Source organism: Pristiophorus japonicus, chromosome 9 (genome assembly GCF_044704955.1).
Source record: "Pristiophorus japonicus isolate sPriJap1 chromosome 9, sPriJap1.hap1, whole genome shotgun sequence".
NCBI lineage: Eukaryota > Metazoa > Chordata > Chondrichthyes > Pristiophoridae > Pristiophorus > Pristiophorus japonicus.
Genome location: NC_091985.1, coordinates 222,224,190 through 222,248,567, shown reverse-complemented (window position 1 = coordinate 222,248,567; position 24,378 = coordinate 222,224,190). Strand labels below are relative to the sequence as shown.

Here is a 24,378-nt window from a genome sequence, read left to right as displayed (position 1 = left end):
CATTAGCCGATACCTGGCCTTCTTTGCCCAATTAAATACAGGCAAGTGGTTACAGCAACTGTTTTTTACAAAGAGCTTTCTCACACATTGCACAAAGAGCTTTCTCACACATTGCTTGTAAATGTTACAATTTTACTGGCGTGACTAGTAACTTAGACCTTGAGCAAGTCTGTTAATTGTGCTGATGTAATATTTGCAGTCTGACATTCTTTTAGTTATTTTCCATTATTCCTTTGTTCACTTCACTGTCTCTATTGCTTATACATTTTCAAACCTTCACATTCCCCCCTTTTATCATTCCATGATAACCCTGGTGACTATTCCAGGAGTATCGCATTCAGCCGTTCGCACTCTCTTTCCTGATGCTCCTTGTCGAGTAGGTCTTTAGTTTGCTGGATCATAACCCGGGAGCCCCTGGCCACAAGAGGGTTTGCTAACCTTGCCATTATGACTTTACAACAAAGGTTAAAGCAACCAATAATCAAGCAACAGGTAATTATTACTACGATGAGAATAATCGCTCCATGCATTAGATACGATCCCCAGGATCCACCTAACAGCCAATCAAACCAGCCTACTCCTCCTGCAGGGGTGGATAACTTCTTTACCTCCCTTCTTATGTGATCAGCGAGATTGGTTATGTTTTCTGAATTATCGGGGATGTAAGGATCTGAATGTTGCACTATCAGGGCACATGTTCCCCCTTTCTCAGCTAACAGATAATCGAGGGCCATTCGGTTTTGTAATGCCACGGTCCGTATGGCTACCATTTTGGCCGTGATGTCCTCCAGAGCTTCAGCAGTATAGTTAGCTATCTGTTCCAATACCCTCTCTAGGTTCTGTACTTCATCCATGGTGCGTCCTATCCCGAATGGGAACATCATGATCCCAAAGAAACTCTCGACGGGGGTGAGGGCTCGCCTGTGTCGGCTGGAGGCATGTACTTCCGCCAGGGTACGTGTTTGCCGCACAAATGGCACAATATATCCCAGATAGCAGGACCCTGTCCATCGCCTAGGCAAGCAGGGATATGCCCTATGCCCACACACAAAATACGTGCCGTTATACGCTGCCTTCTGATATATTGTGTTGGGGTCCCAAGACTGGGCCCACAGACCTCCACCTGTTTTATTCGGAAGGTGAGAGAGGATAGTGACTCGTACACCTGTTGTGATGTTGAGGCTGTGTGGGCAATCGCTGTACCCTATGATATTTTGGGTTAAATATATGTTCCCGGTTGGCCTCCCGATCCCCGAGGTATTGGTCAGGACTAAGAATGGGGGTTCCTTTTTACGGTCATAGGGTGGTTGGTACTATCCCTGGAACGTTTGACTAATGGGGTACCCAGCACTCTCCCACTTGGTGACGTCCCCGTGGTTGTCCACACGGTAACAGTATGAGGCTCCTCCTGCCCTCCGTGATCCCTCTCTTGACCCGCCTTTCATCTTTCGTAGTTGCATTGGCCCCCCTCCTCTCATGCTAGTCTGGCTCAGAAGCCACTTGACAGTGTCAGTTAGGGTCAGTGGAACGGGGCGTAAAGGAATAAGACATATACAAAAAGGTGTTTACATGGAGCTCTCGCTTCAGTCTCCCCTCCCATGCGCTGCACCTGTCGTACACCAACGTCACTATACAGACTGTGGCACACAGACACAGTTTCATCTTATCGCTCTAGGTTAACAATTACTCGGGAACAAAATGTTTCTTGTAGTGTCTCTATGGACAAGGATAAATAGTCCGAATATTTTGCTGATTCAAAGAGTTCGGTTTTCTCGCCTCTCTTCTCAGTTCACCGTCGGTGTAGCTCGTTGTCTATCACTACGGGTAGGAGTTCAAACTGTTCTCCTCGGGACCCACTTGGTTAGCCGGGACGCTCCTAGGAAGGACCTTATTCAGCTATGGAGAAGAGGAAGTCTGGAACAGAAACAGGGGTTAGGACAACCAGTAAAATAGGTTCGTTATGGGGTGACAAGTTTACAGTGGTGCAGGTGAACCCAGGTGCTCCTCCCCTTAACCTTGGCGGCGGTGGGGGTGGTAAGCAACACCTGAAAAGGCCCCTCCCATCGAGGCTCCAATCCCTTTCGAATCCATTTCTTAATCAGGACATACTTCCCTGGTGCCACGAGAAACGATTCAGGTAAGACTGGGAGGTCGAGGTGAGCATCTCGAACCTGGTTGTGGGCTATTCGCAGAGCCTGAGTCAGGGAAAGAACATAGGTGGTCATTTCCTCAGTCATGTGGTGGAATTGGACAGTGGAGGGGACATTCTGATTCCATGGGGTCCTAAGGGGCCTACCATAAATGACCTCCGCAGGGGTCAGTCTAGCCTTGCCGGTGGGAGTAGTTCGGATCTGGAATAGGGCTATGGGAAGGAGTTTAAGCCAATTGAGTCCGGTTGATGCTACCAGTTTTGCAAGCTTGGTTTTAAGAGTTTGATTAGCACGTTCAACTAATCCCGCAGCTTGGGGTCGGTAGGCACAATGCAGCTGCTGGTTAATGCGCTTCTGGGAACAGAATTCTTTGTTAACTTGGCCAATAAAGTGAGGGCCATTATCAGAACTCAGTCGAGCTGGGATACCATATCTAGGAACAATTTCCCTCATTAACACTTTAACAACAGTTTGAGCCTTATTGTCCAGGGTAGGGTAAGCTTCGATCCATTTGCTAAACACATCTACTATTACTAACACATATTTGTAACACTGAACTCTTTGCAACTCAATGCAGTCCAACTGCAAGGTCTCAAAGGGACTTTCTGGTAGGGGCGTCTTACCCCAATCACAGGGGACTCCCTTCCCTGGATTATGCTGTTGGCAAACAAGGCAGCGACTACAATGTTCTGGGCCAGCGCCTGGAGTCTAGGGTGCCACCAAATGGCCAAAAGCGTGTCACTTGTTGTCCTTGCTCCACAATGAGTAGCAAAGTGCATACATTCAATAACCCCTAGGGCCAACTCGTCAGACATGCAAGTCTGTTCCGCGGGAGTGGTCCAGAGTTTAGAGACATTGTCATAAGTACATCCATAATCTTTCCACAACAGTTTATCTTTTTCAGGAGCGTCCTCCTGTGCTTTAATGACATCTTGGATGGTTAGCATTGGTTTTTCCGAGGCTAACTTATCCTTTGCAAGGTTTTAGTCTGACTCATCTTTTATCCATGCATGTCGAGGTCACTCCGTGAAATTGGAGGTCAGGGTTAGGTTGGGTTTATGGATTCCCTAAGTGGGGTACATTGGCTCTTTTGCCACAGGTGATGGTGCTATGGCTGTGCACTGTACTATCTGTATCTGTCTAGTCCTGTTTTTTTAAATCTCTTTCAGCTTATTTATCTTAGCCTTTTAACTCTTGAATTTGTTTTGTTTGAGTATCTATTTCTTTATTGTATCAGGCAAGTATTATTACATAAGCTAGTTCTACTTTATTCTGACTATCCCACCATTTCCTTTATCTGTCAGGTGAGTCTTTATTCTATTAAGAAATCCAAATTAATAATGTTCAGTATAAAACGGCTGTCAATGGAAAGGGTTAATTCCTTTACGGGTTTGTAAGACGAGCTGATGTAATTACGTGACTTCACGTAATCATCTGGAAAAAAAAGTCTTTGTGCCTTCAAAACTTGCTTAGAAATTAGGAATCCGTTAAACAGCAGAAATCATTAGTAAAGCCGTCATAATAAAAGTCTTCTCATCAGGAATGGCAGTATTTTAGATTAAACTCCAATTTTTTTAACTCCTAATTCAAGTACTTGCCAAAGATTTTTTTTAAAATTGATTTAAAACGAGACCACACATTTTTAATAGCATTTGTTTAATTCAATTTCGTCATCAGCCTCGGTCAATGCAAAGCCAACCATTTGACTACGTAGTCTATCAATACCTTTCTCAGAGGTCCCAGTGGATCTCTTAGTACGTTTCTCGTGTGCGCATTTTTTTTAAGACGTCTATGGTTTTAACATGTCCTCCTTCTGTCAATGAGAATCCTAATTTAGTGGCGTTTTCCTGCCAACTTGACCGAAGTGATGCATCTTTTCAAACTGCAGTGGAACTTTCTCATAATTTAAAATCATTGTCAATGGAGAGTGTCTTTTACCTCTTCCAAAAATTTTTCAATTAAGCCAATATCTTTTTCACGGCAAATATCAGCTAGTATTTAGTAAGTTATGTCCTTTTCCATCTCAGAACACTTTTTTTTCCTTTCAGCATCTATTTAGTAAGTTACGTCTTTTTTTTTTTAAAGATCTCCTTTCTTCAAATTAGGTTTTGTATTTGTTTTCTTTCAAGGTTGCGTCTTTTTTTTCCGTCTTTTCCATAACTAGAGGGAAGATTGGCACGTAGGCTGAGAGAGCTGCTTTTCGTTATCTCAATTGTACCAGTTCAAGGTCGTTACCATGTCTCTTCGAAACTGCTAAAGCTTGCTGTTTTTAGCATTTTTCAAAAGTCCCTTTTACACCTTCGCAGATAGCTCGCCACTCGCCCAGGAGTTTGACCTGATCCCTGAAGGTAGTTCTAGATTGTTTCCAAATCTTTTAGTTTTATATCTCCTATTTTCTTTAAGAGATCAGATTTAATATAATAAATTTTTTTTTGAATCCACCTCAGTATTTTGCTGTGCCTTCTCTGATTATCTCAAAATCCCAATTCAAACTTTGTAATTTCAATCTTTATTTAAAACTTTTTTTTTGAGCTTAGAAACTTTAAAAAAAAAGGCATTCTTTATCTAATTCCGAGACTAAATTTATGTCTTTCAATCCAATGTAATCAATCATTGCATGTTTTCTTTCGACAAGTAAGTGAGCGTGTCAAATAAATTTTTTTTTTTTAACCACCGGGACCATGTATTTTTTTATCTTTTACTCAACAAACCTATCCTTTGTGCATTTCCTAGCTCCGTAACTTATCATCCGAATATATCCACACCTGCATTCCTAACTTAAAATGTAATTCAATAAGGTTCACACTCTTAAACTTCCCACATATAGGACACTACGAAGGGTTAAAAAAACTTTCACTCTGTTTGAAAAAGTGGGTGGAGCTAAAACAAACCACAACTCCCCGGTTTCCCAAACAGGCTTTCATTCTGCAATCAAAATCACACAAGCACTTCTCATTTAAAACAGACGTTCACAAAAGTCTCTCTTCTTTCCTATTAATTGTTTTGGCCGGCTCTATTTTTGGATCCATGATCTTTCAGGGAATTCGTAGTTTTATCTAAATTACCCATCCTCGCGTCGCCCCGCGTAGGATCAAGGTCCTAATTAGTCCCGATTGTCCCCGCGTCGCCCTGCGGTGGTTTAGGTTATCTTATCCAGAGCCTAGGCGGACCAAGTGATATACAAGATCGACGCCGTACCTGGAATAAGTACAATTTTAAATTTACACAGTCCCACGGCTAAATTTTACGTAATTCCCTAACCTCCGCGTCGCCACGCAATTGTCTATCCCTCCGCGTCGCCGCGCGGTTTTCCTGTTCGCGTCGCTGCGCGATAAGCCTTACTTAATTTGGTCTAGGTTCCAGATTTACCTATCCTAAGCCTTACTTAATTTGTTCTAGGTTCCAGATTTCCCTATCCTTCTGCGTTGCCGCGAGATTTCCCTAACCTTCTCTATTCTAAGTTTAGAAGGTATTCACCAGATTGTCCTGGATCTCGTTCAGAACGCTACCTGAGAACCAGCGGGTGACCAAACTTTCCTCAGACTTTTGAAATCGAAGGAAACTGGAGTGGTATTTAAAGTATACTCACTCCAGTGGCCATTTTCCTCCCGTCTCGTCCAAGGCTAGTCTGGCTCTTAATTTGCAAGTTTTTAGCAGTCGTCTGTTGAGATCCCACTTCTGACACCAAATGTAGATTCTGGATTCTTTTTCCTTCAATCTGTTTCAGCGAATACACTGAGGCGAACACCAAAGCAGCTTATAACAAAGCAGTCTTTATTAATTGTTTCACCGACCGGGACTTATCAGAACGAAGGAATGCTCTCCCTCAGAGTGCGCCCACTTCCCTCGGACAAGCCACGTTACAATGTAGGGTCGCAACGGTTATACACTTTCAGTACGTGATACAATTGAGAGACATTCAGTTCACCCTATCCTTTGTGATCCCTCCTTCCCTTTGTCCACTCATTAGCTGATACCTGGCCTTTCTTGCCCAATTAAATACGGGCAAGTGGTTACAGCAACTGTTTTTCCACAAAGAGCTTTCTCACACATTGCTTGTAAATGTTACAATTTTACTGGCGTGACTAGTAACTTAGACCTTGAGCAAGTCTGTTAATTCTGCTGATGTTGTAATATTTGCAGTCCGACATTCTTTTAGTTATTTTCCATTATTCCTTTGTTCACTTCACTGTCTCTATTGCTTATACATTTTCACACATTCACAGCTGCAGAAAACAGTATCTATCTCCGAAATTATACTGTTTCCTACCACTGCAGCATTTCTTTTTACTCCCCCCACTTGAATGGCCTCCTATACCAAGGCATTCGCTCGTAGTCACACCCTCCTGTCCCTAACCATGACCAAATTTGAATTAATTAATCTAAGGGGTGTGACTGCCTCCTGGAACACAGGGTCCAGGTAACTCTCCCCCTCCCTGATGTGTCGCAGTGTCTGCAACTCGGACTCCAGCTCATCAACGCAGAGCCGAAGTTCCTCGAGCAGCCAACACTTACTGCAAATGTGGTCATCGTGGACCTCAATGGGGTCAACCAGCTCCCACATGCAGCAGCAGTAACACATCGCCTGCCCTGCCATCTCTAATGTATTTAATTAATTAAGTTTTCACGTTTTGAAAGTTTAGATTTTTAATCCCAGCTCTTAATTTAAACCAATGCCCAAGAAAAGAGAGAAAAACTGACCAACCAATCATTTCCCTGCTTTGCTGTGACATCACATTTTGAATCTTTTTACTTCTTATCCTCCCAGGTCACTTGGTGCTGTTTCGGCTGTCTGCTCGGCTGACTCACGCCCTTTGTAGGCTTACCGCTGCTCCCACTCTCGCGCCCTTTCCGAAGTCCCGCTGCTCGGCTGACTCACGCCCATTATAGGCTTGCCACTGCTCCCACTCGTGCCCTTTCCGAAGGGATGGGAGCAAGTAGGTTTTTCCCCTCGTGTTGGTTCTCTCACCACCTACTGCAGGCCCAGTCTCGTAGCTATGTCCTTCAGGACTCGGCTGGCTCGGTCAGTAGTGGTGCTACCGAGCCAGTCCTGATGGACATTGAAGTCCCCCACCCAGAGTACATTCTGTGCACCTTGCTACTCTGTGCTTCTTCCAAGTGGTGTTCAACATGGAGGAGTACTGTATCATTAGCTGAGGGAGGGCGGTAGGTGGGAATCAGCAGGAGCTTTCCTTGCCTATGCTTGACCTGAAGCCAGGAGACTTCATGGGGTCCGGAATCTATGTTGAGGACTCTCAGGGCCACACCCTCCTGACTGTTTCCTACTGTGCCACCACCGGTGGGACAGGACATACTCAGGGATGGTGATGGAGGAGTCTGGGACATTGGCTGAAAGGTATGATTCTGTGAGTATGACTATGTCAGGCTGTTGCTTGACTAGTCTGGGCCGTCTCTTCCAATGTTGGCACAAGTCCCCAGATGTTGATGAGAAAGACTGGGCTGGGTGTGCCGTTGTCGGGTCCGTAGCCGGTGCGGAGGTCGATGCCGGGTGGTCCGTCCGGTTTTATTCTTATTGTTTTTCGTAGCGGTGGATCAATTGATGAATCAATATGATCTTTTGAATGGCGGAGCAGGCTCGAGGGGCCAAATGGCCTACTCCTGCTTCTAATTCTTGTGCTTATTCCCGAGCCCAGATCCTCTCTCTATATTAAGAGCAATGGTCCCAACACTGACCCTGGAGGACACCACTATTTACATCCCTCCAGTCTGAAGAACATCCATTCCACTACTCTCTGTTTTCTGCCCTTTACCCAACTTCCTCTCCGCGCGGCCCCACTCCCTTTAATACTGTGAGCCTTAATTTGATCAACAAGCCTCCTGTCCGGCACCTTATCAAACACCTTTTGACAATCCATCTACACAACATCCACTGCATTTCCTTTCTCACTGCACTGTTATTTCCTGCAATAATCCCTGCTGTCTGTCCTGAATCAATCCATTTCACTACCAAATGTTGCGACGTTTACTTCTGTAGCCAGAATCCCCCGCGCAGGGGTAAAGTGCTCTATCAATGACACCAGGAGCCCAGACACGGGACCGGGCTGTGCTCTGAGCAGGCGCAGTGCCAGTGGTGGAGGTGGTCTGAGGCGGAAGAGACGTTCCACGAGTCGGTAGGAACTTGTGGGCTCAGTGGAGGAATTAGACCCCTGGGTGGGCTTGGGCAGCTTCATAAACACCTGGTGTAGGCCCCAGGTCCCGAATATGAGCCCGCAGGCCCCATGTTTGACCCGCGGTGATAGACCCGACTGCTCGGGGTAACTAGCCAAATTCTTGGACAGGATCAGGGCGCCTGCGCGGCCATCTTGGTACAGGAGCAGAGGGCGGGCGGGGCTTTAGGGTCCCAGTGACCAGGAGAGAAAATCATTCCTCATTTATGCTCAGTCTGCACAGACTGGATGTAGAACTGAAGCCAACCAGAGAAGAGGGAGTGAGAAAATTGCAGATGGAAGAAAGAAATGATGGAGGTGGTGCGATAAGTTTGGATTTCAGCACAGGGTGGAGGGAGAGTGTGTGGGATGGGAATTTACAGCTTTGGGGGAACAAGCGAGGAAAGAATGTTCCATACAAAGTAGGATTGTCAATTTCTATCCTGCACTTCCAGTGCTGACTTTCGTAAACACCTTTGACAGGATATTAGAAGAGGAGGATTTACAGACAGGAAACTCGAACCAATTATATCAAGACCTGACAAAGTCACTCGCTTCACTTGACTATCATCGGCCTTTGAATGTGAAAGGAGAAACGTTTGTCTGCTCTGTCTGTGGGAAAAGATTTCAAACATCAGTGTGACTGGAAAAGCACCGAGACACACACACCCGAGTGAGTGTTCCAGTGCACTGATTGTGGAAAGAGCTTCAACCAGTTACACAGCCTGAAAAAACATCACACCATTCACAGCGGGGAGAAACCGTACACGTGTTCTGTGTGTGGACGAGGACACCTGGACAGACACAAGGACACCTGCACCATGGAGAATCCGTGGAAATGTGGATACTGTGGGAGGGATTCAATTGCCCGTCTGCGCTGGAAACTCATTGACGCAGTCACACCGGGGAGAGGCCGTTCACCTGCCCCGCGTGTGGGAAGGGATTCACTCGTTCATCCCACCTCACTGAACACCACCAAGTTCACACTGGGGAGAGGCCGTTCACCTGCCCCGTGTGTGGGAAGAAATTCACTGCATCTTCACACCTCATTGAACACAAGCGAGTTCACACTGGGGAGAGACCATTCATCTGTCCCGTATGTGGGAAACGGTTTGCTAAATCATCTCATCATCTGAGTCACCAGCGAGCTCACACAGGAGAGAGGCCATTCATCTGCTCTACGTGTGGAGAGGGATTCACTAATTAATTCGAGCTTCATGCTCACCAGCGTATTCATACCGGGGAGAGACCTTTTACCTGTTCTGTGTGTGGGAAGGCATTCACTCGTTCATCCCACCTCACTGAACACCAACTTGTTCACACCAGTAAGAGTTCTGACTGTGAAAAGAGCTATAAAAGCAGAAATGATCTGATGAAACACCAACGCACTCACACTGGGGAGAGGCCGTTCATCTGCTCCGAGTGTGAGAAGGGCTTCACTCTTTCATCCAACCTGCTGACACACCAACGCATTCACACTGGGGAGAGGCCATTCATCTGCTCCGAGTGTGGGAAGGGCTTCACTAGTTTATCTACCCTGCTGACATAGAAACAGAGAAAATAGGTGCAAGAGTAGGTCATTCGGCCCTTCTAGCCTGCACCGCCATTCAATGAGTTCATGGCTGAACATGTAACTTCAGTACCCCATTCCTGCTTTCTCGCCAACCGCTTGATCCCCTTAGTAGTAAGGACTATATCTAACTCCTTTTTGAATATATTTCGTGAATTGGCCTCAACAACTTTCTGTGGTAGAGAATTCCACAGGTTCACCACTCTCTGGGTGAAGAAGTTTCTCCTCATCTCAGTCCTAAATGGCTTACCCCTTATCCTTAGACTGTGACGCCTGGTTCTGGACTTCCCCAACATTGTGAACATTCTTCCTGCATCTAACCTGTCTAAACCTGTAAATTCCTGGATTCTTTTACCTCAATCTGGTTCAGTAAAATTACTGAGTCGAATACCTCTTGTGCTTTGAACAAAGCAGTCTTTATTACCGGCCAGTAAGACCTATCAGACAGAAGATATATTCTCTGGATAGAGCGTACACACTCCCTACGGATAGGTGAAGTTACATCGTAAAGCGTTAACAGTTATACAGTTTTGAAATCAGATAACAAAATACAAATGGATTGACAGTCTAACTCAGCCACTCATTAGTCAATCTATATGAGATGTTTTTCTTGAAAGCTCAAGCATTGCCTCTAAATGTTCCAATCTAGTGGTGTGACTATTCATGTTACAATTAGATGTTATTGGCAGGATTAGTGACTTGAAACCTTGAGAAAGACTGTTAGCTATGCTGATGTTGCACTATTTGCAATCTGACATTCTCCCAGCTATTCTTCCATGGCTTATACATTTTCATATATCCCGTTTACTTTACTGTCCTTAATTCCATATATTCCGTTCAGATATCCACAAACCCATTAGAATTTTAAACGTTTCTATGAGGTTCCCTCTCATTCTTCTGAACTCCAGTGAATACAAGCCCAGTTGATCCAGTCTTTCTTGATAGGTCAGTCCCGCCATCCCAGGAATCAGTCTGGTGTACCTTCGCTGCACTCCCTCAATAGCAAGAATGTCCTTCCTCAGGTTAGGAGACCAAAACTGTACACAATACTCCAGGTGTGGCCTCACCAAGGCCCTGTACAACTGTAGCAACACCTCCCTGCCCCTGTACTCAAATCCCCTCGCTATGAAGGCCAACATGCCATTTGCTTTCTTAACCGCCTGCTGTACCTGCATGCCAACCTTCAATGACTGATGTACCATGACACCCAGGTCTCGTTGCACCTCCCTTTTTCCTAATCTGTCACCATTCAGATAATAGTCTGTCTCTCTGTTTTTACCACCAAAGTGGACAACCTCACATTTATCCACATTATACTTCATCTGCCATGCATTTGCCCACTCACCTAACCTATCCAAGTCACTCTGCAGCCTCATAGCATCCTCCTCGCAGCTCACAGTGCCACCTAACTTAGTATCATCTGCAAATTTGGAGATACTACATTTCATCCCCTCGTCTAAATCATTAATATACAGTGTAAACAGCTGGGGCCCCAGCACAGAACCTTGCGGTACCCCACTAGTCACCGCCTGCCATTCTGAAAAGTACCCATTTACTCCTACTCTTTGCTTCTTGTCTGACAACCATTTCTCAACCCATGTCAGCACACTACCCCCAATCCCATGTGCTTTAACTTTGCACATTAATCTCTTGTGTGGAACCTTGTCGAAAGCCTTCTGAAAGTCCAAATATACCACATCAACTGGTTCTCCCTTGTCCACTCTACTGGAAACATCCTCAAAAAATTCCAGCAGATTTGTCAAGCATGATTTCCCTTTCACAAATCCATGCTGACTTGGACCTATCATGTCACCTCTTTCCAAATGCGCTGCTATGACATCCTTAATAATTGATTCCATCATTTTACCCACTACTGAGGTCAGGCTGACCGGTCTATAATTCCCTGTTTTCTCTCCCTCCTTTTTTAAAAAGTGGGGTTACATTGGCTACCCTCCACTCGATAGGAACTGATCCAGAGTCAATGGAATGTTGGAAAATGACTGTCAATGCATCCGCTATTTCCAAGGCCACCTCCTTAAGTACTCTGGGATGCAGTCCATCAGGCCCTGGGGATTTATCGGCCTTCAATCCCATCAATTTCGCTGACACATCGAGTTCACAAGTGACTGCAGAGGTTGGATTCTGCTGTTACTGTTGCCGTTAATCACATCCAGGACTCAACCATGTTCACTCGGACAGTTGGGGTTTGTTGTCCCTGGCATAATTAATCCCTATAACTGGGCTGGAGTTTTATTTTCTGGATATCATAGAATCATAGAATGGTTACAGCACAGAAGGAAGCCTTTCGGACCGTCGAGCCCGTGCCGGCTCTCTGCAAGAGTACTTCAGAGTACTAGTCCCACTCCCCGCCCTTTCCCCGTGGCCCTGCAAATGTTTTATTTCCGGTACTTATCCAATTCCCTTTTTGAAAGTCACGATTGAATCTGCCTCCACCACCCTTTAACGCAGTGCATTCCAGATCCTAACCACTCGCTGCTTTAAAAAAAAGTTTTTTCCCATGTCGCATTTGGTTCTTTTGCCAATCACCTTGAATCTGTGTCCTCTGGTTCTCGACCCTTCCACCAATGGGAATATTTTCTCTCTACTCTGTCCAGACCCCTCATGATTTTATAGCACCTCTATCAAATCTCCTCTCAACCTTCTCTGATCTAAGAAGAACAACCCCAGCTTCACCAGTCTATCCATGTAACTGAAGTCCCTCATCCCTGGAATCATTCTTGTAAATCTTTTCTGCACCCTCTGTCAAACAACGATCAAATAAATCAGCTTTGTTTCCTACATACAGTGAGTCGATTCCTTGATTTCTCCAAGAGGAGACTAATTGATGTCCTGTTCCTTTTCTCCTTTGTATTTATAATGTGCCTTTCACGGCCTCTGTTTTAGTGATGTTGGTTGAGGGATAAATGTTAGCCAGGACACCGGAGAGATTTATTTTCTTTGAAATAACGTCATGCAATCTTTTAAGCCCACTTGAGAGGTCAGATGGTTCTGATTCTCAGAAGATCAAGATGTAGAATCAGTTTGGGTGGAGCTAAGAAATAATAAGGGAAAGAAGTTGGTGGGAGTAGTCTATGGGCCCACTAACAATAGCTACACTGAAGGACAGCATATAAATCAAGAAATAATGGAGGCTTATAAGCAAGGTACTGCAATAAGCATAGATGATTTTAATCTTTATATTGATTAAACATATCAAATTGGAAAAGGTAGCCTTGAGGAAGAGTTCATAGAGTGTATTCGGGATGTTTTCTTAGAACAATACGCTGTGGAACCAACCAGGGAGCAGACTATTTTAGAATTGGTAATGTGTAATGAGATTGGGATTAATTCATGATCTCATAGTAAAGGATCCTCTTGGGAAGAGTGATCATAACATGGTAAAATTCCAAATTCGGTTTGAGGGTGAGAAACTTGGGTCTCAAAATAGTGCCCTGAAAAATAAAGGCAATTACAAAGGAAGGGTAAGACAGATAAGGAGTGGCAGACATTTAAGGAGATATTTCATAACTCAGCAAAGATATATTCCAATGAGAAAGAAAGACTCTAAGAAGGATGAACCATCCGTGGCTAACTAAGAAGTAAAGGATGGTATCAAATTGAAAACAAAGGCATATAATGTTGCGAAGATTAATGAAAGGCCAGAAGATTGGGAACTTTTTAGAAAATAGCAACGAAAACGGACGATGGAAAAAAAAGGGAATAGATTGAGAGTAAACTAGCAAGGTATATAAAAAGGAAGAGAGTAGCTAAGTTGGTCCCTTAGAAGATGAGATTGGGGAATTAATAATGGGAAACAGGGAAATGGCAGAGAATTTGAATAAATATTTTGTATCGGTCTTCACTGTAGAAGACACTGAAAGCATCTCAATAATTGATAATCAAGGGGCTATTGGGAGGGGAGAACTTAAAACAATCACTATCGCTAGGGAGAAAAGGTACTAGGCAAAGTAATGGGACTAAAGGTGGACAAGTCCCCTGGTCCTAATAGCCTGCATCCTAGGGTCTTAAAAGAAGTGGCTGCAGAGATGGTGGCCACATTGGTTGTAACCGACCAAAAATCCCTGGATTCTGGAGAGGTCCCAGAAGATTGGGAAGTAGCAAATGTAATTCCCCTATTTAAGAATGGAGGGAGGCAGAAAGCGGGGAACTGTAGACCAGTTAGACTAATATGTCATTGGGAAAATGCTGGAGTCCATTATTTAGAAAATCATAATGCAGTCAAGCAGAGTCAGCATGGTTTTATGAAAGGGAAATCATGTTTGACAAATTTAATGGAGTTCTTTGTGGATGTAACAAACAGGGTGGATAAAGGGGAATCAGTAGATGTCGTGTATTTGGATTTCCAGAAGACATTCGATAAGGTGCCACATAAAAGGTTACTGTGCAAGATAAGAGCTCACAGGATTTGGGGTAATATATTAGCATGGATAGAGGATTGGCTAACTAACAGAAAACAGAGAGTAGGGATAAATGGGTCATTTTCAGGCTGGCAAACTGTAACGAATGTGGTGCCACAGGGATCAATGCAAGGGCCTCAACTATTTACAATCTATATTAATGATTTGGATGAAGGGACCGAGTGAATGTAGCTAAACTTGCTGATGATACTTAGAAACATAGAAAATAGGTGCAGGAGTAGGCCATTTGGCCCTTCGAGCCTGCACCGCCGTTCAATGAGTTCATGGCTGAACATGCAACCTCAGTACCCAATTCCTGCTTTCTCGCCCATACCCCTTGATTCCCCTAGTAGTAAGGACTACATCTAACTCCTTTTTGAATATATTTAGTGAATTGGTCTCAACAACTTTCCGTGGTAGAGAATTCCACAGGTTCACCACTCTCTGGGTGAAGAAGTTTCTCCTCATCTCGGTTCTAAATGGCTTACCCCTTATCCTTAGACTGTGACCCCTGGTTCTGGACTTCCCCAACATTGTGAACATTCTTCCTGCATCTAACCCGTCTAAACCCATCAGAATTTTCAACGTTTCTATGAGATCCCCTCTCATTCTTCTGAACTCCAGTGAATACAAGCCCAGTTGATCCAGTCTTTCTTGATATGTCAGTCCTGCCATCCCGGAAATCAGTCTGGTGAACCTTCGCTGCACTCCCTCAATAGCAAGAATGTCCTTCCTCAAGTTAGGAGACCAAAACTGTACACAATACTCCAGGTGTGGCCTCACCAAGGCCCTGTCCAACTGTAGCAACACCTCCCTACCCCTGTACTCAAATCCCCTCGCTATGAAGGCCAACATGCCATTTGCTTTCTTAACCGCCTGCTGTACCTGCATGCCAACCTTCAATGACTGATGTACCATGACACCCAGGTCTCGTTGCACCTCCCCTTTTCCTAATCTGTCACCATTCAGATAATAGTCTGTCTCTTTGTTTTTACCACCAATCTGGATAACCTCACATTTATCCACATTATACTTCATCTGCCATGCATTTGCCCACTCACCTAACCTATCCAAGTCACTCTGCAGCCTCATAGCATCCTCCTCGCAGCTCACACTGCCACCCAACTTAGTGTCATCCGCAAATTTGGAGATACTACATTTAATCCCCTTGTCTAACTCATTAATGTACAATGTAAACAGTTGGGGCCCCAGCACAGAACCTTGCGGTACCCCACTAGTCACCGCCTGCCATTCTGAAAAGTACCCATTTACTCCTACTCTTTGCTTCTTGTCTGACAACCATTTCTCAACCCATGTCAGCACACTACCCCCAATCCCATGTGCTTTAACTTTGCACATTAATCTCTTGTGTGGAACCTTGTCGAAAGCCTTCTGAAAGTCCAAATATACCACATCAACTGGTTCTCCCTTGTCCACTCTACTGGAAACATCCTCAAAAAATTCCAGCAGATTTGTCAAGCATGATTTCCCTTTCACAAATATGCTGACTTGGACCTATCATGTCACCTCTTTCCAAATGCGCTGCTATGACATCCTTAATAATTGATTCCATCATTTTACTCACTACTGATGTCGGGCTGATCGGTCTATAATTCCCTGTTTTCTCTCTCCCTCCTTTTTTAAAAAGTGGGGTTACATTGGCTACCCTCCACTCGATAGGAACTGATCCAGAGTCTATGGAATGTTGGAAAATGACTGTCAATGCTTCCGCTATTTCCAAGGCCACCTCCTTAAGTACTCTGGGATGCAGTCCATCAGGCCCTGGGGATTTATCGGCCTTCAATCCCATCAATTTCCCCAACACAATTTCCCGACTAATAAGGATTTCCCTCAGTTCCTCCTTCTTACTAGACTCTCTGACCCCTTTTATATCCGGAAGGTTGTTTCTGTCCTCCTTAGTGAATACCGAACCAAAGTACTTATTCAATTGGTCTGCCATTTCTTTGTTCCCCGTTATGACTTCCCCTGATTCTGACTGCAGCAGACCTATGTTTGTCTTTACTAACCTTTTTCTCTTTACATATCTATAGAAACTTTTGCAGTACAAAGATAAGTAGGAAAGCAAGTTGTGAGGAAGACGCAAATAATCTACAAAGGGATATAGATCAGCTCAGTGAGTGGGAAAAAGTTTGGTAGATGGAGTATAATGTGGGAAAATGTGAGGTAATCCACTTTGGTAGGAAAAATAAAAAAGCAAATTATTATTTAAATGGGGAGAGATTAGAAAATGCTGCAATACAGAGGGATCTGCGGTCCTTGTACAGGATGCACAAAAAGTTAGCATGCAGGTACAGCGTAATTAAGAAGGCAAATGGAATGTTGACCTTTATTGCAAGGGGGATGCAGTATAAAAGTAGGGAAGTCCTGCTACAGCTACACTGTTGGTGAGACCACACCTGGAGTACTGCGTACAGTTTTGGTCTCCTTATTTAAGGAGGGATATACTTGCGTTGGGGGCAGTTCAGAGAAGGTTCACGAGGTTGATTCCTGACATGAATGGGTTGTCTTATGAAGAAAGGTTGAGCAGGTTGGGCCTCTCTTCATTGGAGTTTAAAAGAATGAGAGATAATCTTATTGAAACGTATAAGATTCTGAGGGGGTTTGACAGGGTAGACGCAGAGAGGATGTTTCCCCCTGTGGAGGAATCTAAAACTAGGGGTCATAGTTTCTGAATAAGCGGTCGCCTATTTAAAATGGAGATGAGGAGAAATTTCTTCTCTCAGAGGAACATGAACTTTTGGAATTCTCTGCCCCAGAGAGCTGTGGAAGCTGGGTCATTAAATATATTTAAGGTGGAGATAGACAGATTTTTGAACGATAAGGGAGTCGTGGGATATGAGGAGTGGGCAGGGAAGTGGAGTTGAAGGCAAGATCAGATCAGATCAGATAAGCCATGATCTTATTGAATGATGGAGCAGACTCGAGGGGCCAAATGGCCTACTCCTACTCCTATTTCTTATGCTCTTATAGGGCCTCATGTGAAAGACGGCACCTCCGACAGTGCAGCGCTCCCTCTGCACTGCATTGGAATGTTGGCCTAGATTTTATGCTCCATGCTCTGGGGGTGGACTTGAACCCACAACCTACTGACTCGGAGACTACCACTGAGCCACGACTAACACCGCATTGCTCGGGATTATTTGAGTTCTCTTGCCGTCTGTTACTCCCACGGACAAGTCCGAGCTCCCCATACCTTCAAGAGCGCCTCTCCGAGCCTTGCGATCAGAGAATCATAGAAATTTGCAGCACAGAAGGAAGCCATTCGGCCCATCATGTCTGTGCTTGCTGGCAAAGAGCTTTCCAGCCTGATCCCACTTTCCAGCTCTTGGATCATAGCCTTGTAGGTTACGGCACTTGAAGTGCATATTCAAGTACTTTTTAAATGCTATGAGGGTTTCTGCCTCTACCACCCTTTCAGGCAGTGAGTTTCAGACCCCCACCAACCTTGGTGAAAATATTTCTCCTCAAATCCCCTCTAAACCTTCTACCACTTACTTTAAATCTATGCCCCTTGCTTATTCAACCCTCTGCTGAGGGAAATAGGTCCTTCCTATCTGCTCTATCTTGGCCCCTCATAATTTTATACACCTCCAATTAGGTCTCGTAAACCTCCTCTATTCCAAAGAAAACAACCCCAGCCTATCCAATCTTTCCTCATAGCTAAAATTATCCAGTCCAGGCAACATCCTCGTAAATTTCCTCTACCCTCTCTGGGGCAGTCACATCTTTCCTATACTGTGGTGACCAGAACTGCACACAGTACTCTTAACTGTGGCCAAAGTAGTTTTTTATACAGTTTAAGCATAACCTCCCTACTCTTCTATTCTATGCCTCGGCTAATAAAGGCAAGTATCCCGTATGCCTTCTTAACCACCTTATCTACCTGTCCTGCGACCTTCTGGAATCTGTGGACATGCACTCCAAGGTCCCTTTGTCCCTCTACACTTCTCATTGTCCTACCATTTATTGTGTATTCCATTTCCTTGTTAGCCCTCCCCAAATGCATTACCTCACACTTCTCCGGATTGAGTTCCATTTGGCACTGTTCTACCCACCTGACCAGTCCATTGATACCTTCCTGCTGTCTACTGCTTCTTCATTATCAAGCACAGGGCCAATTTTTGTATCATCTGCAAACTTCTTAATCATACCTCCTACACTCAAGTCCAAATCATTGATTATATATCTCACAAAAAGCAAGGGACCAGCTACTGAGCCCTGTGGAAGCCCACTGGAAACTGCCCTGGGAGGGTGTAGAAGGAGATTTACTCTGTATCTAAACCAGGCTGTAGTTGGCCTGGGAGTGTTTGATGGAGAATATAGAGGGAGCTTTACTCTATATATGTAGAGGGAACTTAACTCTGTACCTTGCCCGTGCTATATATGACCTGGGACAGTGCAGAGGGAGCATTACTCTGTCACTAACCCGTGTTATATATGCCCTCGGAGTGTTTGAACGGTCAATGTGGAGGGAGCTTTACTCTGTATCTAATCCGTGCTGTACTACATGTCTTATTACATTAATATACTTGCAGAATTGGCATATAATGAATTTCAACACTGATAAATGTGAGGTATTACATTTTGGTAACAGAAATAAGGAGGTCACATATTAGTTGGAAAACCAGAATCTAAATGGGGCAGAAGAGCAAAGTGATCTCTGAATACAAATGCAAAAATCACCAAAAGTAGCGACGTAGGTTAATAAAGCCGTTAAAAAGAGCAAACCAAGCACTCGGGTTTATTTCCAGGGGGATTGAATTGAAAAGTAGCTAAGTTATGCTGAACTTGTATCGAACCTTGGTTAGACCACATTTGGAGTACTGGGTACATCTCTATATTATAAAAAGGATATAGAGGCATTGGCGAGGGTGGAAATTAGATTTACAATTATGATACCAGAAATGCGAGGTTATGCCTATTAGGAAAGGATGAACAGGCTGGGTCTCTTCCTCTTGAAAAGAGAAGGTGACTTTTGTTTTAATTCGTTCATGGGATGTGGGCTTCGCTGGCAAGGCCAGCATTTATTACCCATATGTAATTGCCCTTGAGAAGATGGTCGTGAGCCACCTTCTTGAACCGTTGCAGTCCGTGTGGTGGAGCTGCGAGGTCAGGGTGAAGCAGCGGCGAGAGATTGTAGAGGAACATGATCGGGGCCGAGGAGAGGTGTGAGTTTGGGGACCAGAAGAGGCGAGGGCCCACGGGCAGCACGGACCGTCCACACTGCGACATATGTGCGCATTAGGTCCGTGCAGCAGAGCTGGTTTTCAGTCGTTTTGGTTAATCCTTGCCACTGGACCAAGACCTAGCTCTGTCAAGCCCGTGTGGTGGCTGGTGTGCAACGGTCACCACACGTTAAAAAAAATCCACGCACAGGCATCTTTCAACCTTCAACATGTAGTACGGGACCTGGAATATTAGGTCCTTCATTGAAACACCTGTGAACTTATTGACGTGGAAGCAAGTCATCCTCGATTCGAGGGACTGCCTATGATGATGATGATGAGGGAGGGAGTGCCAGGATTTTGACCCAGCGACGAAGGAACGGTGATATTCTTACATATCAGGATGGTGTGTGACTTGGAGGGGAACGTGCTGGTGGTGGTGTTCCCATGTGCTTGCTGCCCTTGTCCTTCTAGATGGTAGAGGTCGAGGGTTTGGGAGGGGCTGCCGAAGAAGCACTCTCATATCTCCATCTGTTTCTTTCTCAATTTCTCTCTCTCCCCCCACCTTGTTCTCTCTCTCTCTCTCTCTCTCTCTCTCTCTAATTCACATTTGCTCTATTAAGAACATAAGTAATAGGAGCAGGAGTACGCCATTTGGCCCCTCGAGCCTGCTCCGCTATTCAATAAGATCTCTACCTCTCTCATTTCTCTCTGCCTCACTCTCTCTCACTTTTTCCACCTTTCTAATCTCTGTTTCTCTGTCCCTCTTTCTGCTATGCTCTCAGTCTACCTCTTTCGCCCCTCTCTCTTCTCTCTACCTCATTCTCTTCTCTCTTGCCATCCTGGCCAATACCTTCTCTTCCTTTCCTCTCTTTCTCTGCCTCATTCTGTCTCTCCCACTCCCCATTTTTGATTTAAGTCTCTCTCTGTCTTACTTACTTTGCTGTCTGTTTGATCTCACTCTATCCAGCTCTCTCTCCCTTCCGTGTCAATCTTCCTCTCACTCATTCGCTCTCGCTCCCTTTGTGCAGATTGGAAGGTACCAAATATAATCCCACTATTTAAGAAAGGAGGGGAGAGAAAACAAAGAACCACAGACCGGTTAGTCTGACATCAGTAGTAAGAAAAATGCTAGAATCTATTATAAGGATGTGGTAACAGGGCACTATTAAAAATAATAATAGGATTGGACAGCGTCAATATGGATTTATAAAACTGAAATCATGTTTGACAAATCTGTTAGCGTTTTTTGAGGTGGTAAAAAGCAGAATAGATAAGAGGAGTACCAGTGGATTTGGTGTATTTGGATTTTCAGAAGGCATTCGACAAGAGATAATTAAACAAAATTAGAGCTCATAGGATTGGGGGTAATATACGCGCATGGATTGAGGATTGGTTCTAAAATCATAAAATAGTACAGGACAATATAAACTTAAACCAGAGTGAGTAATAGAATAGGTTAGATTATAATGTGTGATGTTTATACCTATAATTATGAAACTATAAGAAATAACAACTAACAGCAGGCAGGGGAGTTTAGGGATAATGGGAAAATTACTGAAGAAAAGTAACTGCTGGGAACCAGGGAAAGTGTCCTTGTAAAGATTAGAGAAGTTCAGCTGTCTTTTCCCAGCTTCCTGCCCAAACCCAGCAGAGAAGACAAAGAAGAGTCAGGTGCCAGAGATGGATCACTGCAGGGTATAAAAGTGAGGGGAGACTGATGTAAGGGGGCAATCAGGACTGGAGACACCGGAGATCAAGCTCAGGGCGCCCGAGGTTCTATCCAGCGGGCTAACCTTGTGTCATTTACTATGGACACGAGCATGGATTGAGGATTGGTTAACAGACAGAAAACAGTAGGAATAAACGGGTAATTTTCGGGTTGGCAGGCTGTAACTAGTGGAGTGGTACCGTAAGGATCAGGACTTAGGCCCCAGCTATTCACAATCTATATCAATGATTTGGATGATATCCAAGTTTGCTGATGATACAAAGCTAGGTGGGAATGTAAGTTGTGAGGATGATGCAAAATGCAAAGAAACTTCAAAGGGATATAGATGGGCTAAGTGAGTGGGCAAGAAGATGGAAAATGCAATATAATGTGATGTTATCCACTTTGGTAGGAAAAATAGAAAAGCAGAGTAGTTTGTAAATGCTGACAGATTGGAAAATGCTGTTGTTCAGAGGGTCCTGGGTGGCCATGTATATGAATCACTGAAAGTTAACATGCAGGGACAGGAAGCAATTAAAGCAAATGGTTTGTTGACCTTTATTATAAGAGGATTTGAGTATAAGAGTAAAGATGTCTTACTGCAATTACATACTGCCCTGGTGAGACCACATTTGAAGTATTGTGTACAGTTTTGGTCTCCTTGCCTAAGAAAGGATATACTTGCCATTGAGAAAAGAAGGTTCACCAGACTGATTACTGGGATGGTGGGACTGTCCTATGAGGCGAGATTGAGTAGACTAGGCCTATATTCTCTGTAGTTTAGAAGAATGAAAGATGATCTAATTGAAACATGCACAATCCTTACAGGGCTGGACAGGGTTGATGCAGGAAGGATATTTCCTCTGGCTGGGAGTCTAGAACCAGGAGTCACAGTCTCAGAATAAGTGATCGGCCATTTAGGACTGAGATGAGAATAAATAGGGTGGTGAATCTTTGGAAGTCTCTACCCCAAAGGGCCATGGATGCTCAATCTTTGAGTATATTCAAGACAGAGGTTGATACACTTTTGAATATTAAGGGATGAAGGGATATGAGGAAAGTGGAGTTGAGGTAGAAGATCAGCTATGATATTGAATGGTGGATCAGGCTCGAGGGGTCGAATGGCCTGCTCCTATTTCTTGTGTTCTTATAACATAACATAAGTGGATTGGAGTCACTGTTAATCTAGTGGAAAACTTGCTTTAGGTTCTAACCTCTGCTGCACCTCTGACACAGTTGACTACTCCATCCTCCTCCAACACCTCTCCACCAATGTCCACGAGATGGGACTGCACTCGCCTGGTTCCATTCTTGCCCATCTAATCGTAGCCAGAAAATATCGTGCAATGCCTTCTCTTCCCACTCCTGCATTGTTACCTCTGGTGTCCCCCAAGGATCTGTCCTTGTTTCCCTCTTATTTCTCATCTATATGCTGCCCCTTGGCGATATCATCTGAAAACCCGGAGTCAGTTTCTACATGTACGTTGACGACACCCAGCTCTACCTCTCCCCCACTTGTCTCGACCCATGCTTGGTATCTAAATTGTCAGATTGTTTGTCCGACATCCAGTACTGGATGAGCAGAAATTTTCTCCAATTAAATATTGGGAAGACCGAAGCCATTATCTTTGGTCCCCGCCACAAACTGTGTTCCCTAACCACTGACTCCATCCCTCTCGCTAGCATCAATCTGAGGGTGAACAAGATTGCTCGCAACCTAGGTGTCATATTTGACCATGAAATGAATTTCCAGCCACATATCCGTGGCATAACTAAAATCGCCTTTTTCCACTTCCATAACATTCCCTGCCTCTGCCCCTGCCTCAGCTCTTGTGCTGCTGAAACTCTCATTCATGTCTTTGTTACCTCCAGACTTGACTACTCCAATTCACTCCTGGCCGGCCTTCCACATTCCTCACTACGTAAACTTGAAGCCATCCAAAACTCAGTAGCCCCCCATGTACTAACCCGCCGCATCAAGTCAAGATCACCCATCACTCCTGTGCTTTCTGACCTACATTGGCTCCCAGTTAAACAAAGCCTCGATTTCAAAATTCTCATCCTTGTTTACAAATCATTCCATGGTCTTGCTCCTCCCTATCTCTGTAATCTTTTTCAGCCTCACAACCCCACAAGATGTCTTGCTCCTCAAATTCTGGCCTCTTGAACATCCCTCATTATAACTGCTCAACCACCATTTTCCAATCCTCTCTGGCTTTAGATATGGTGCTGGAGGACTACTAATGTGGTACTTTTGTTTAAGACGGGAGAAAGGGATAGACCGAGTAATTACAAACCAGTCAGCCCAACCTCAGTGGTAGGAAAATTATTGGAAAAAGTCCTGAAGGACAGGATAAATCTTCACTTAGAAAGACACGGATTAATCAAGGACAGTCAGCACGGATTTATTAAAGGAAGGTCGTGTCTAACTAACTTGATTGAATTTTTCGAGAAGGTAATAGGAGGGTTGCTAAGGGCCAAGCATATGATGTTGTGTATATATCTTTTAGCAAAGCTTTTGATAAGGTCCCACATGGCAGACTGGTCACAAAGATCGTGGCGGAAGTGCAGAGAATGAGGGTCGAGGGCCCAGGGGCAGCACAGGCCAGCCCACACTGGGTCTGTGCGCACTCGGTCTGTGCAGCCGAGCAGGTCTCCAGTCCTGGTCAACCCTTGCCACTGGATAAAGGCCTAGCTCTGTCAAGCCCGTGTGGTGGCTGATGTGTAATGGTCACCACACGTTAAAAAAATCCACGCACAGGCATCTTCGACCCTTTCAATTGGAGTCAGGACTGGAATATCAGGTCCTTAATTGAAACATCTGTGAACTCACGTGGAAGCAAGTCATCCTGGTTCGAGGGACCGCCTATGATGATGATGATGATGATGATGATGGTGAGAGAATTGGAGTGCCGCTGTACTGCAGTGAGGTCAGACAATGTCACTGTTTGTATCGCGCATTCCCCTCTCCAGATACTTTATTTTATTATAAAGAAACAATTAATTATAATTTTATTGTTATAGTCTACGGGCACCTGTCCATGACTTGTACCTAATATTTTTCTCATATTATTCTCAGAGCAAAATACTTCACCCCTAGAATAAATGTGATCTTTCCTCCACCCGGAACAGTGCAGGCAGCTCCTTCTCACACACAGTAAGTACATTATCACTCA

At 44.5% G+C, this 24,378-nt stretch overlaps 1 protein-coding gene and 1 pseudogene across 4 annotated transcripts in view; both read left to right on the top strand.

The window, feature by feature from the left end:
- LOC139274159 (zinc finger protein 850-like) overlaps positions 1-9,866 on the top strand; it is a 360,216-nt pseudogene extending 350,350 nt beyond the window's left edge.
- The window catches only part of LOC139273777 (zinc finger protein 239-like), a 65,584-nt gene that overhangs the window by 11,934 nt on the left and 29,272 nt on the right, over positions 1-24,378 (top strand). For 3 of the 4 annotated variants that reach the window (XM_070890862.1, XM_070890863.1, XM_070890864.1), the window contains exon 3: positions 24,282-24,359. The exons of the other annotated variant lie outside the window; for it this stretch is intronic. The gene's annotated coding sequence lies outside the window, so the exon portion shown is untranslated. The remainder of the gene's footprint in view (positions 1-24,281; positions 24,360-24,378) is intronic. 4 annotated transcript variants of the gene reach the window in all.